Raw genomic sequence first — 14,439 nt, forward strand, 5'->3', positions numbered from 1 at the left:
GTCCTACTAGCACCTTAGGGCATATCACAGATTCTGCCTCTGCATCCCGCACCACACCATCCCAACAACTGTACAGGACATGGCACAGCCCCTCTGTACGAGAGCAGCACGTCTGTTTTAAATAGCGGCCTAGTTTTTTTCAGTAATCCTCTTCCTCTCTTCAAGATGGTGTGATGGATGCAGTAGTTTTTTTCACTGGGGGGACTGCAGCGGCTTGGGTGTTGGGAAAGTGGATCAGGCTCATCAGTGGTTATGTAGGATTTGCAGCAGAGATAGGAAGATAGTGGAACAGGAGGGAAAAATTGCTGCCCTTCAGGCTGAGCTAGATCAGGCTAGGGAAGATTTGGACAGGTTAAGGAGGGAGAAGGGCAAAGAGAGGTGGGAAGTGGCAACAGGTAGCAGAAGGAACAGGCCTAGAACTAGGTCTGACAGTTTTGTGGTGAATGTCAAAAATAAGTTTGACCTGTTGCTTCAGTTAGAAACTGATGAGCCTCAAGCAGAGGTAGGTGTAGACAGGACACAACAAACTTTCAATAGGAAATTGAAAAAGAATGTAGGAAAGTCATCGAAAAGGAAGAAAGTTTTGTTGTTAGGCAGTTCTCATGCCAGAGGTGTAGGCCAACTTCTGCAGGAGGAATTAGGACCAGAATACCAGGTCACAATTTTTTTCAAACCAAGTGCTAGTCTGGATCAGGTGACAGAGGATTTAGGTTCACTCTGTAAAGGATTTACCAGGGAAGACACCGTGGTTATTGTGGGAGGGCCAGGGAACAGCATCAACAGAGATCCTGGGTACAGTATAGAGTGTGACCTGGTAAAGATTGCGTCAGCATCGAGACACACCAATGTTGAATTTGTATCTGTCCTGAGACGCCATGACCGGCCTCATTTGAACTCTTCTGTTGGGAGAGTTAATTTGGAGTTGGAACGGCTGCTTGGGTCGGGTGCGGGGGCTCATATTGGTGTGGTTCCTGTTGATTATCTCAGTAGGTGGGACTATACCAGGCACGGCCTACATCTCAACAGGAAAGGGAAAGGGAAACTGGCTGGGGTAATAGCAGGAAATTTAAGGAGGGGAGGCACTGCCATGAATGGTAAAATACCAGTGGTTACAGGAGTTGGAGCAGCACCTTTTTTAGGGTAGGTAAGACAGAAAGATGTCAAGTTCTACGAGAGGTCAGGATTGAAACAAATCTTCAGTTTAGGAAAGAAATTAAACAGCATAATTCTAGCACATTGGATCACCAATCACAGCTGTCAATTATAAATTTTCACCAATCACCAGAAATTTTATCTCCACCAAGTTGTATCTCAGTCCTAGGAAATTGCATTGATGAATTAAAGTCACCCAACCCAGTTGACATAATCTGCCTCTCTGAACACCGTGTGACCACTGGTATAGGAACTAGGCCTAAGCACAATGAGAAACTCAGACAGGAGAGTACTGCAAATGTTAGAATAAGGAAAGGTTCTCATAAAAGTATAATTAAAAATAATGTAAGTATATTTCATCAAAATATTGGGAGTTTAAAGAATAAAGTAGATGAGCTTCTGGTTTGTTTAGAAGATTTAGAAGCTGAGAATGAAATAGATATACTATGCCTGTCTGAGCACCACATTGTTACTGATATGGATAAAGTAAATGTAAGTGGATATAAGCTCTCTGCCCATGTAATGAGAGAAAATATGGAGAAAGGAGGAGTTGCCATATATGTCAAAAGTGATCATTGTACAAAAAGTATAGAAACAAAAAAGTTTTGTGTATAGAAACATATAGAAGCATGTGCCTGTGAGCTTAAATTAAATAAAGGCACATTTATAATTGTAACTGTATATAGGTCCCCATCAGGAAATTTTCATCTATTTCTGAAAAATTTGGACTCCTTGTTGTGTTATATGTCAGACAGGGGGAAGCAAATTATTATTTGTGGGGACTTCAATGTAGATTCTCTGAAAGAGGGTAATAGGAAAAATGACCTTGAAGTATTACTCGGTTCTTTCAATTTGACACCCATTATTGATTTTCCTACTCGGATGGTAAAGAATAGCAGCTCACTGATAGATAACTTCTTTATAGACCAAGATAAGTTTAACCAGATAAATGCTCAGCCTGTTGAGAATGGTCTTTCTGATCATGGTGCACAGCTAGTTACAATATATGACATAGCTCCATTCAGCAATACTAAACAGTCCTCCAAAGTAGTACGTTCAGTCAACGCTTTAACAATTGCAAATTTCAGGGAAAGCCTACAACAGTTAGACTGGGATGAGGTGTACCATGAACCTGATGCCAATTTAAAATATAATTTATTTCATGACATTTTTGTAAATGCATTTGAAAACTGCTTCCCCAAGAAAATAGTTAAATATACTCATAAGAAACCTTGTAACAAACCATGGCTTACTAAGGGTATAAAAATATCTTGTAACCGGAAAAGGGAAATTTATCTGACAGCGAGAAAGAGTAGTGACCCAGAAACTATCAAACATTGTAAAAACTACTGTGTTATATTAAGAAAAGTTATTAAAAAATCCAGGAGTATGTGTATCATGTCTGAAATCAGCAACTCTGATAATAAAATTAAAACAATTTGGAATATTATTAAAAGAGAAACAGGTCAACCAAGAGCAGAGGAAGACAGTATTACCATCAAATTGAATGAAAACTTTACGAACAAAAAGTCAGAAGTTGAAAATATTTTTTAATAATCATTTTCTAGATGTTGTGGATATTGTAGGATCCAGGTGTTCATTAGAAGATGCTAGGCTGTTAATGGAAGAGGCCATACCTATGCAATTTGATACAATTGAAATCTCACCCACTTCTCCCTCTGAAATTAGGAAAATAATAAACTTGCTTAAAAGCAAAAACTCACATGGAATTGATGGCATTTCCAGTAAAATACTAAAAGCTTGTTCTCAACAGATAAGTAAGATTCTCAGCCACCTGTGTAATAGCTCTCTGGAACAGGGCATTTTCCCTGATAGACTGAAATATGCTATTGTTATGCCTTTGCATAAAAAGGGGGATAGATCTGATGTCAACAATTACCGTCCAATCTCCCTTCTAACAGCTTTATCCAAAATTTTTGAGAAAGTAATGTATTCAAGAGTAGCTTCACATATCTGTAAAAATGAAGTACTAACAAAATGTCAGTTTGGTTTCCAGAAAGGTTTTTCAACAGAAAATGCCATATATGCTTTCACCAGTCAAATTTTGAATGATATGAATAACCAAACACCACCCATTGGGATTTTTTGTGATCTCTCAAAGGCTTTTGATTGTGTAAATCATGAAATTCTGCTAGACAAGCTCAAGTATTGTGGCATGAGTGGGACAGTGCACAAATGGTTTAATTCGTACCTAACTGGAAGAGTGCAGAAAGTTGAAGTAAGTAGTTCTCATAACATGCAAAGATCAGCACATTCCTCAAACTGGGGAACTATCAAGAATGGGGTTCCACAAGGGTCAGTCTTAGGTCCTTTGTTGTTCTTATTATATATTAATGACTTGCCATTCTATATTCATGAAGAGGCAAAGTTAGTTCTCTTTGCTGATGATACAAGTATAGTAATCACACCTGACAAACAAGAATTAACTGATGAAATTGTCAATACCGTCTTTCAGAAAATTACTAAGTGGTTCCTTGTAAACGGACTCTCATTGAATTTTGATAAGACACAGTACATACAGTTCCGTACAGTGAATGGTATGACGCCATTAATAAATATAGACCTTAATCAGAAGGATATAGCTAAGGTAGAATATTCCAAATTTTTAGGTGTGTCCATTGATGAGAGATTAAATTGGAAGAAACACATTGATGATCTGCTGAAACGTTTGAGTTCAGCTACTTATGCAATAAGAGTCATTGCAAATTTTGGTGATAAACATCTTAGTAAATTAGCTTACTACGCCTATTTTCACTCATTGATTTCATATGGCATCATATTTTTGGGTAATTCATCACTGAGGAATAAAGTATTTATTGCACAAAAGCGTGTAATCAGAATAATAGCTGGAGTCCACCCAAGATCATCCTGCAGATATTTATTTAAGGATCTAGGGATATTCACAGTAGCTTCTCAGTATATATACTCTCTCATGAAATTTGTTATTAACAACCAAACCCAATTCAAAAGTAATAGCAGTGTACATAACTACAATACTAGGAGAAAGGATGATCTTCACTATTCAAGATTAAATCTAACTTTGGCACAGAAAGGGGTGAATTATACTGGCACTAAAGTCTTTGGTCACTTACCAAATAGTATCAAAAGTCTGACAGTTAACCAACAAGTATTTAAGAAGAAATTAAAAGAATTTCTGAATGACAACTCCTTCTACTCCATAGAGGAATTTTTAGATATAAATTAAGAAAAAAAGAAAAAAAACAAAACAAAAATATTAAAAAAATAAAAATAAAGAATAAAGAAAAACAAAAATACACAAAAACATAAAGTTGTTATATTAACTTAAGTATGTTGTTAAATTATCCTAATTATGTCATGTACTGGAAAATTCGACTCGTTCCACATCATTACGAAATATCGTATTCATGATCCATGGAACAAGTATTAATCTAATCTAATCTAATCAAGATCTGTTCTGAAAGTATCACATTTCCACCTAAACACAACATTCAACTTAGGGTGCCTAATACAAAACAGAAACGGGAATTCTTATCACCAATTTATAGTACTGTAATTAGAGCTGTAAAACTATCGTGGACTACCGTAGACTTTCGTCCACAAGATAGATTTCCTAGTAGCCATGGTCAGTTAAATTGATAACCGTGTTATCTGTACGTTAGGTGTGTCGCATACCTGTTGGGCGTTACCTCATTTACGTCTCTTTGATTGCGAATGCGATCTATGTCTTACTAGGGTCTCGTAGAAACCGGAAGCCATTAACCTTCTAGAAACTGAGTGAGTATGTGTAAAGGGCCGTATTACCTACGAAAAATTATTGTTCTACATAGTGTAAGTAGGCTGTTTAGGTAACGCCACGTAGCGCTCTGTATGAAAATCACTGGCGGTGTTGTGTGCAGTCTGTGGCTGGGGGACATTGTTGGAATAGTCGCTATTGTAGTGTTGGGCAGTTGGATGTGAACAGCGCGTAGCGTTGCGCAGTTGGAGGTGAGCCGCCAACAGTGGTGGATGTGGGAGAGAGATAGCGGAGTTTTGAGAGCGGATGATCTGGACGTGTGTCCATCAGAGACAGTAAATTTGTAAGAGTGGATGTCGTGAACTGATATATATATATATTATGACTGTTGAACACTATTAAGGTAAATGCATTGTTTGTTCTCTATCAAAATCTTTCATTTGCTAAGTATGCCTATCAGTAGTTAGTGCCTTCAGTAGTTTGAATCTTTTATTTAGCTGGCAGTATTGGCGCTCGCTGTATTGCAGTAGTCTGAGTAACAAAGATTTTTGTGATGTGAGTGATTCATGAGAGATATAGGTTATTGTTAGTGAGGGCCATTCTTTTGTAGGGATTATTGAAAGTCAGATTGCGTTGCGCTAAAAATATTGTGTGTCAGTTTAAGCACAGTCATTTATAATTTTTCTAAGGGGAAGTTTCATAATAGTTACCTTCCTGTCTATTACTTAAAAATAAATAGTATTCATAGCAAAATTGAAACTGTCAATGTGTATGGTAACATACATAAGAAATACAGATTTAATACACAGCGCTAGAAAAGGCAATAACCTCGAGAAAAGGTAAAATTAAAAAAAAAAACACTGTACATCAAAAACGTTTCAAACACAGGTTCCGTATATCGTCAGCTTTTCTACTCATCAACAATAACAGAAATCTCTTGCCTTTTATCGCGAAGAATAACATTCTATGGAGTACTAAATAACACTTCATATCTTCAACTTTTGTAGTCCTGTCTTCCTCAGTTGCGTGTAATATAACGGTATATTGATAATTTTTACTTATGGACCGTCTGACAGCAACTGAATAAAACACAATTTTAGTGCCATACGCGTTTCGCCTTTATTTTCTGCAAGGCATCATCAGTGGCCTGGAATATGTACATATGATTGCTATTTTATTTACATTTTTGTCACTGTGCCTATAGGTTATAAACAGTTCTGGTGGTAATAGGAAATAGCAACCACCAGAACTGTTTATAACCTATAGGCACAGTGACAAAAATGTAAATAAAATAGCAATCATATGTACATATTCCAGTGCCACTGATGATGCCTTGCAGAAAATAAAGGCGAAACGCGTATGGCACTAAAATTGTGTTTTATTCAGTTGCTGTCAGACGGTCCATAAGTAAAAATTATCAATATACCGTAATATAACACTTCATATATTTTTTATGTTTGTGCATGTAAAGTGTACCTGCATCAAAAGCAACCGCTTTGGTTACGCAAATGTGCAGAAGCAGGGCAATTAACTAATTTTTAGTTCTTACAAAATTCAATTTGTAATTTGTAAGGATATAAAATACACAGTGGACTAACACTGAACTACGTGTGGTTCTGGTTGTGTGCAATGTGAATACATACAAAAAAGTGAAATCTTCGTCTCCCAGTTTCTCTCGTACATTGATTTGTGTTTGTTTTCATACCAACGCTACAAATTCTACCGTAATCCTATCATTTGCTACGTCTTTTATGTAGTGTACTAATACTACAGAACCGTGGTTTTGGTAGAGCGCGATTCTAACTGTAATCCTCTGCGGGTCCAAAATCCTGTAGAATATTCAGAGATTATCAAAGCAGGGACCGTGGACAGTGATACACATTGGGTGAAAGAATTCATAGCTGCTTCCATTGTTGACTGCTGAAATGAATTACAACTAAGCATGATACGTCCCTCGATGTTCTTTGGAGTCTCTGGAATATCGCCAAAGGCTGTGTCTTACGGTCATCCTTAGATAAAACATCCGGAGGGAAGTCAGGAGACTGTCCCTCCACAACAAATCCTTCTAGCAAGATGGCATCGGTTGAGGCATAAACGGGAGGCTTATGTGCTGGACATCCATCGTGTTGGTACCACATAAGCATTATGGTTTTTAGCGGTACTTTATCCAAAAGACGAGAAAGTAATCTTGTGAGAATGTTGGCATATACCCTGTCATTTAAGATACACCTGATGACATAAAGGGCAATAATTTTAGCACCAAGTATCCTAGTGTGTGTGTGTGTGTGAAATCTTATGGGACTTAACTGCTAAGGTCATCAGTCCCTAAGCTTACACACTACTTAACCTAAATTATCCTAAGGACAAACACACACACCCATGCCCGAGGGAGAAGTCGAACCTCCGCCGGGACCAGTCGCACAGTCCACGACTGCAGCGCCTGAGACCGCTCGGCTAATCCCGCGCAGCCCTAGTATCCTATACCAGACATTAACTCACCACTGATGATGATGTTCCAACTGTCTAAGCCATTGTGGACCAGTAACGCATGTTCTCTGTATTTACCTGTCCTTTGAGAAAGAACATTCGTCAGTAAAAATAATATCGGAGAAAAGGTTCTGAATGGTAAAGATTTACTGCTGTGCCCAATGTAAGAACAGTACATGACTCTGAAAATTGCACCCATGCAGTTCTTGGTGTTGTACTCTGCGATGTCACCCTTGGGCTTGTAATGGTACTTGAATTACGTAACCATTACGGTACCTCACCTCAACCTCTCGATACCAGCAATATTCTACTGTGTTTCTGTAAAGTAGTTAACATATTTCTGAGACAACATTCAGATTTGATTTCATTAATGTAGAGATACTTTGATATGTTTATATTGCAATGATATTATTTTTATATGAATGCCCTCTTTTGTCACTATGATCTTTGACGTACTTGTAACTCTGATTTTTGGGCGCGTAAGCGGTTATCAGAGAGTTAAGTCTTGGTCGTCATGTTGAAAAGACGCAAATTGTAGTCAGTTTATAAAATGAGAACTTTAACAGTGAGGAAGATATTTTCAAGTATGTTTTATATTGTGAAGTGATGTTTTGCGAGTTACGTGATATTGTAACAAAAGTAATAAAAAAGAAGTGTAACTGAAATTCGGAGTGTGATTACTTTTTTACGTCACCATTGTGCTAACTTGCAAAAGTTTAATCGTCAAGAATGGTTTATGAAACACATCTATAAAACTTTTGAATATCGCCGAGTAACACCGAGGCCTGTTTGCATCCGAGCTTGGAATCATCACTACCTAGATTTTCGACGATTGAGCCATGAGTTCACAACGAGAACAGCGAGACCAGCGAGTGAAACACGAAAAGATGAGTGCCTAGTTTATCCATTATTTCATGAAATGACTTAATTAACTGTGTACTAATGACACCTGCCACATAATATAACTTTGTTGTTGCCCGAAAATGCAATATTTAGCAGCGTGAGCAGCACTACAATCATAATTAATTTTTGACCTTTGATGTGGCAGGGTTGTTAGAGGCTCGACGACGCTGCAAACAGTATGGGGTCGCCATATGTGAAAAAAGCCAGAACTCAGAATGTGTCGCGTAAAGTGGGTTAATGATGTCAAGTTGGCACAAAATTTCACCACAATTCTGCCCAACAACACCGTGGACGCGTCACGTGATGGAAGGTCTACACAGTCCCTCTTAATCACAGTTCACCCCCTGCTTTGGAGGTCAAAACCGCGATTCCCAACGTTGAAATCACGCTTTTTTCTTATGAGTGGCCGAGGAAGATGTTTAAGATACACCGACGCTCAGAATCGACACGAAAAGACACAGGGGCTGGCACAAAGGGTCTCAATAAAACCACTCCTTTTCTTCAAACTTTGATTCTCATACATTTCACGATCGAAAACGACAGTTTGCAGTGCGATGAGCAACAAGAAGAAGTTCTTGATGATCTTTGATACTGCTGACATCTCCCTGACATTTTTACCTTTCTCTAAGGACATCCCGGGCTATTACTCCCGTTCAACGTAATCTAACCCTTTTGGAGCGCAGTGGGACCGTAATTTTGGCTCAGGTTCAAATGGCTCTGAGCAATATAGGATTTAAGTGCTGTGGTCATCAGTCCCCTAGAACTTAGAACTACTTAAACCTAACTAACCTAAGGACATCACACACATCCATGCCCGAGGCAGGATTCGAACCTGCGACTGTAGCGGTCGCGCGGTTCCTGACTGTAGCGCCTAGAACCGCTCGGCCACAACGGCCGGCTTGGCTCAGATGTAGAGAATTGAGCCACTAGGGGCTGTTTAGAAGAACTTAATCCTTAGCAGCAAAGGGTATTTATCTTTCTCTGTGCCCCTGTTTCACGTCCTTCTGTGGCGTGATCATGGAGGGGTGCGACGTGGATGAAACGGCAAAGTTTCCTTTCATACCCCCCCCCCCCACCCAAACACACACACACACACACAGTTCGGCAAAACCCTCGGTGCCACTCGCCCACATTTATTGAGAATTTCAAAAATGTGTCTTTGCAGAGAAAATCAGCGAAGTAGTCCTAGGCACCTGCATCAGGTAACTGGCATCGGAGGGGTGTCAAATTTTTGCCTATCTGCAATATTTAACGTACTGCCGCCATAAAATAGGTATGGTGACAGAAGAAGCAAGGCAGTATTAGCTCAAAAATTTTTGGGTTTGTTTACCTTTTTTTAATAAATCCTTCGTACATAGAGAGAGAGAGATAAATATCTGGGGTGCTGCAACGTTATGAGTTAGGATTAGTTTACGATATCGTTGCGTGATTTACACCTTCAGTGTATATGTTAAGTATTCACTTTCACTACAGAGAGGAGCGTGGGAAATATTTTAGCGGACAAAGTCGCCCCATCAGAACGTAGCGGTCTACACGCTTCCAACAGCCCACAGCGTAAATACGCGGCAGGTGTGTCGGTCATCGCCTTGTTTGCTCCTGTCGCTGGCTGCGTGGCCCGCGCCACTAGTTTGCGGTCGCGCTCCCAAAGCAGCCCTTAATTAACGAACCCTGGCCGCTGCAGCTCGGGAAATAAAGGCAAATTACTGCAGTGTGATGAAACACGGCGTACAGAAAATTAATTCGAGTTCGAATTCCCAAAAACGTGATTCGGGGAGTCAGGTAAATTTGTTACGCAAATTTTTGACGGACAGACGGAACGGAGGTATTTTCGAAATGGTCTTTCTGTTTAATGCGGCAGTATTAAAACACAGCGTACTGAATTCAGGGGCCAAACAATTTACGACTGGAAGAGGCACATGCGGGACACAGTTGTCAAATATTTCTGAATCGTTGTTCCATTGACGCGGGAAGGGCCGCACGAACACATTATTTTTTCTTCCTTTTCATTACTTTCCCATTACTAAACTAAATATTAAGTTTCGAAAGGCACTATTGCTGTTATCAATTGAGATATCTATGTCCACGCAACGCATTCAGGAACATCAACTCGCTTGTTATTTTTCACGTACTTCAGTTCCTTTAGCTATTATACTACAAATAGTGAATGACCTACTTGACACACCTACTTTGGAAGAGAGTGTGACGACTGCAAATCGGGAGACAGCCTGAGGTTGGTACTGTGTACCAAAACCGGTAACACTAGGCAAAATAAATATACTTTTCCAGTACTGTATTGTTCCGCAGACAATATTTCGGGAACATGAATGAACTTCTCCAACCAGCAAGTATCACGTATTTCCTTATTGCCACAGATCTCCGACAGGGAAGTTCACTTCCTTCCACTAAACTCCGTCGCTCAAAAATGTATAGCATCATTTGGAACATTACTGCAATGTAGCACAGCACACAGAGGTATGCAAAGTGATGCTAAATTGTTTTTCTTTTTCGTGTAATTACAGTCCCACGGCTTCAGTTGCTTATTCTGTTATTTGTTCGCTACTTATTTCGGGGCCGCAACGCTATCCTCAATCTTTAGATCACTCTCAGGTCAGCCAAGCCATCATATTGCCTTTCAGCTTCTTTCCGGTCAACAGTGAAGATTTTGTAAGTAGGCTGTTTGTATGTTGGCAGCGCTATAGAATGTGTTAATATCGCTAGCAGCGTTCTGCGCCCTCAGCAACAGATTCAAAAAAAAATGGTTCAAATGGCTCTGAGCACTATGGGACTCAACTGCTGAGGTCATAAGTCCCCTAGAACTTAGAACTACTTAAACCTAACTAACCTAAGGACAACACACACATCCATGCCCGAGGCAGGATTCGAACCTGCGACCGTAGCGGTCGCGCGGTTCCAGACTGTAGCGCCAGAACCGCTCGGCCACCAGCGGCCGGCTAGCAACAGATTCTGTGGTTGGACGGACTAGCAGTTAGCGAGTGCATAGAGAAGAGTGTGTGTGTGTGTGAGTTCTTAAGAGACCAAGAGAAGTGTATGGACGTGTGTTTCTTAGCGGAGACTCTATGCTGGTAGGACATGCATTGTAAAGTGAGACGCAAGGAAACGTAAAATGAGGATGCATGTTGTTGGTAATGTTTGGTTTGTGGAATTATTGATAATTTTATAAATTTTGGAACTGGATGTCACATGAATAAGGTAAAATTTTCTAAATACATTGTTTGCTCTTCAACAACATCTTTCTTTTGGTAACCATATACCGCCTAGTAAGTAGAGTCTACAGTAGTCAGAACCTTTAATGTAGCTGGCGGTAGTTGCTGCCTTTTGTAATTGCTGTAGTTCGTGTTACGAAGATGTTCTGTGAGGTAAGTGACTTACAAAAAAAAGGGGGTTCACGATTGAAATGAGTTTAGGCAATTAAGAGAGTTGGAGGTAGTTTCATATTTCTTTAATTTCAGATTTTTGGATTTTTATTAATGTTTGGATTTCTTGCAAATCAGGGCCATTGTTTTGTGTTAATTATTGGAAGTCTTGTTGTCACTGTATATCAGTCAGATTGCTTTAGGCTTGTATGTTGTGGGTAATAAATCTATAGGTTAAGTTTGAGTTGCCTTTTTCAGGGAAAATTCTGTAGGTCACTGTTTAAATGATAAAAATAATTAAAGATGTTGTTTCAGTTTCATGTTGCAGCACGACGGTCTTGTTGATCGGAACGAAACCGTGAAACTAGTAACGAACAAATACGAGAGGCGTTCAATAAATAATGCAACACAACATTATGAATCACCTTCAAGAAAATGACTTATTGATGCATAACCAACACGGATTCAGTAAATATCGTTCTTGTGCAACACAGCTAGCTCTTTATTCCCATGAAGTAATGAGTGCTGTCGACAAGGGTTCTCAGATCGATTCCACATACCTAGATTTCCAGAAGGCTTTTGATACCGTCCCTCACAAGTGACTATCAATCAGATTTCGTGCATATGGAGCATCGTCTCAGTTGTGTGACTGGATTCGTGATTTCCTCTCAGAGAGGTCACAGTTCGTAGTGATAGACGTTAAATCATCGAGTAGAACAGAAATGATATCTGGCGTTCCACAAGGCAGTGTCATAGGCTCTCTGCTGCTCCTGATTTATATAAATGATCTAGGTGATAATCTGAGCAGCCCCTTAGATTGTTTGCAGATGATGCTGTAATTTACCGTCTAGTAAAATCATCAGACGATCAATTCCAATTACAAAATGATCTAGATAGAATTTCTGTATGGTGTGAAAAGTGGCAATTGGCACCAAACAAAGAAAAGTGTGAGGTCATCCACATGGGTACCAAAAGAAATCTGATAAATTTTGGGTATACGATAAATCGCACATATCCAACGGTTGTCAATTTGACTAAATACCTATGAATTACAATTACGAGCAACTAAAATTGGAAAGTGGAATGGTAGAGAAATAGTATGAAAATGGTTCAAATGGCTGTGAGCACTATGGAACTCAACCGCTGTGGTCATAAGTCCCCTAGAACTTAGAACTACTTAAACCTAACTAACCTAAGGACATCACACACATCCATGCCCGAGGCAGGATTCGAACCTGCGACCGTAGCGGTCGTGCGGTTCCAGACTGTAGCGCCTTTAACCGCGCGGCCACTCCGGCCGGCCGAAAATGGTTCGATGAACCCTCTGCCAGTCACTTCAGTGTTAATTGCAGAGTAACCATGTAGATGTAGATGTAGATGTAGATTTTTTCCTGAGAGTAGGTTGCCTTTATTCGGGATTCCAATACACCATATTATTCCCTACTCTTTTGGCTACAAAACCCTATTTTTCAGCATAATCTCAGTTCAGTGGGACGGCCTCACGCCATCTCACTGGGAGGACCTGTGTCCCCGCCTGGCACCACACTACTGGTCGACGTCGGAGTCAACGAGTTGCTGCATGACTACTGTTCCCATCATCCACGCACCGCTTCCCGCAGAGTGCACCCTTCATTGGGCCAAACAGGTGGAAGTCGGAAGGTGCGAGGTCCGGGCTGTAGGGTGGATGAGGAAGAACATGAAATAGAGTTTTTTGAGCTCCTCTCGATTGAGGGCTTACGTTGTCATGGGGAAGGATAAGTTCATTTGCGTTTTAGGGCGACGAGCACGCTGTAGTCGTTTCTTCAATTTCTTTAGGGTAGCACAATACACTTTCGAGCCGATTGTTGCACTATGAGGGACGACATCAAACAGAATAACTACTTTAGAATCCCAGAACACAGTCGCCTTGACACACCGGCTGAGCGTGCAGCATCGAAATTTTTCTTCGGAGGAGAGGTGTTGTGGCGCCACTACATGGATTGCCCGTTTGCTTCCGGTTCGAAATGATGAACCTATTTTTCATCGCCTATGACAACGAATTGTCTCGATCAGCCTAGTAATGCGCAAGCAACTCTGCACAGATGGACCTTCGTTGCTGTTCACGGTCTTCTGTTAGCTGACGAGAAACTCAGTGTGCACACAAAGTACCCCAACTGGTGGACGAGAGAGTCAGCACTACCAACAGAGGCGTCCACTTGTGCAGTAGTGTTTGATTGTGATCCGTCGATCCCGGCGAATGAGCCTGTCCACAGTTTCAACATTGCAGGTGTCACAGATATGTGCGTGCAGCCGGCACGTGGGGCATCGGACTGGTTTGCGCGATCTTGCTGCGATGACGACGATCGCCTCGCATAACGACTCACCGTGCTTTTGTTCACTTCCAGCTCTCCGTAGACATTCTGCAAGCTCCTATGAATATCTACTGTGCTCTGGCTTTCTACCGAAAGAAACTCAGTGACATCCCCCGGTTTGGAACGCTTCTCCGTTACAAACGCCATGTTGAAGGCTACGTATAAGATCGCCATCTATCAGTACCTCATGAAACTATAGAGTCTGAAGGGATTACATTCCACGATGTCCCACGACAAATTCTGCACATTTTCAACCAAGTTGACGGAGAGGTGTGTCGTATTACTTATTGAACGTCCCTCGTTCAATGTAACGCAGCATGCAGTGGTGTGCAAAGTAATGCGGAAAACGTTTTTTCCACGTGTTATTACAGTTCCAGTTGTTTACTCTGTTATTCCTTTGTTGGTTGCCAATTTCGTGATCGCAGCCAGATACACA

The sequence above is a fragment of the Schistocerca nitens genome, chromosome 9 (genome assembly GCF_023898315.1).
Source record: "Schistocerca nitens isolate TAMUIC-IGC-003100 chromosome 9, iqSchNite1.1, whole genome shotgun sequence".
Classification (NCBI taxonomy): Eukaryota; Metazoa; Arthropoda; class Insecta; order Orthoptera; family Acrididae; genus Schistocerca; species Schistocerca nitens.